Here is a 1,904-nt window from a genome sequence, read left to right as displayed (position 1 = left end):
GGAACAGCGCCGAGGTTGTTACCCTGCGGAGCCGGCCCATTCCTGACCCGAGCGCCGAGCGCTGGGGGCGGCGCCCGGCGCGTGGATCCTCTCAGCTCCTCTCCTCTTTGGCCGCTCGGATTTCTGTCTAGGAGGAAGGTATGGCTAGCATCGGACTTGCGCGAACTCACTACTTCAAAGAGCAAAAGAGGGGAGAGAGGGGCTGGAAAGAGAAGAAAGATGAGGAAGACGAGCGGAAGAGAGCGAAGAGCCAACAAGGAGGCAGGAGAGAGTAGTGCCCTGCAATTCGGGGCTGTGGCGTTCTAGGGGACTAAGAGCGCTAGTCCACTTGAAATCTCCAGCGCTAAGACCACTGGGGTGCAGCCCCTCGTTCAGTGACAGTTAAAAGCTTGGGGATACGATCGCGACAGTGAGCAATCAGCTGCCAGAAGCTGGGGGGCGGTAAATATGAAGGCGTGCTGTTACCCTTCTCTGCTTTTGCAATCGTCTTTCTGTTCTGTTTCTGAGGTTTTGAGGAAAGGAGGGGGTTGCCCCCCAATGGCCGTCTTTATGTAAGGCTTTTAGCAAAGAAGAAAAGGAATCATCATTATTATCTAATTAAAATTGCTGCACAATTTCCCCTTGTTTAATAGACTTGACTCCTGAATCTGAATTACATATAATCAGTTACCTAAGCACCTTTGGCAGGCAAGGAGAATGAATCGGTTTGGTTCCCCACTTGGCGTTCAGTACATTGTGCAGAAGAGCATCTGTAATCTTCACTCTTCTCCAGAACACATTGTGCCGGTCTTGTTTTTAAATAAGGTTTCTTTTTTTTTTTTTCTCATTGAGTTATTGGTACATTTTAGATACACAGTACAGTTACATTCATCATTGGGATCTTGTACCTTTATAAAGTTTCTTTTCTCAACTGTGGTTAAATACCCATAACAAAATTTGGTATTTTAACCCTTTTGTTTTGTTTTCTTTTCGTCTTTTGAGTCAGGGTCTCACTATGTATTTGAAACTGCCCTGGAACTCACTATGTATGACCTGGAACTCACAGCGATGCTCCTGCCTCAGCTTCCCAAGAGCTGGGATTACAGGCGTGCGCCACCAAGCCTGGCTATTTTAACCGTTTTTAAGGGTCCAGTTCAGTGTCATTGAACACATTCACATTAGCCACCACCATCACCTCCATCTATCTCCAGAATCTTATCTTCCCAATCGGAAACTGTTGCCACTAAACATTTGTGTTTCATGTCCTTCCCCAGCACTAGCAGCCTACATATCTTCCTGTTTGTATGAATCTGGTTTTTCTAAATGCCCCATGTAATTGGAATTACACACTTTTTGTTTTTTTTGGACAGAAGCTTACTGAGTTGCCCAAATTGGGCTTGAACTTGTGATCGTCCTGCCCCAGTGTCCCTAAGTGTTGGGATTGCAAGCATGCACCACCTTGACCAGCTCACTGTCTGTCTTTTTGTTTCTCTTAGGCTTCAGATTTAATCCTGGGGGAAGGGGATGGCACATAACACCATGACTTAGCCTTAGACTTTTTCCCCTCATTGAATTTATTGGTACATTTTAGGTATACAGTACAGTTACATTCATCATTGTGATCTTGTACCTTTACATGACAGGTCTTGGCTCTCATTATTTCCTCATACCCCTGCCCTCCCTTCACCCCTCCTCCCTTCTCTATTTACAAATACCTTATTTCCATTTTCTCATGTTTTTTTGCTTTTCCCTTATTTCCTTTCCCATACCCTTCCCATTTCCCCTACACCTTTAGCTCTTTTCTTTCTATTTCACATTGTCAATTATCTCATTAGGATCTTATGTACTATTATAGTTTTTCACACCAGAAAAACTATTCAGTATTTATACCTGTGTGACTTATTTATTTCACTTAGGAGTATATC

Source organism: Fukomys damarensis, unplaced genomic scaffold (genome assembly GCF_012274545.1).
Source record: "Fukomys damarensis isolate Sample0158 unplaced genomic scaffold, DMR_v1.0_HiC HiC_scaffold_14, whole genome shotgun sequence".
In the NCBI taxonomy this organism is placed as follows: domain Eukaryota; kingdom Metazoa; phylum Chordata; class Mammalia; order Rodentia; family Bathyergidae; genus Fukomys; species Fukomys damarensis.
This window is presented reverse-complemented; position numbering follows the sequence as displayed.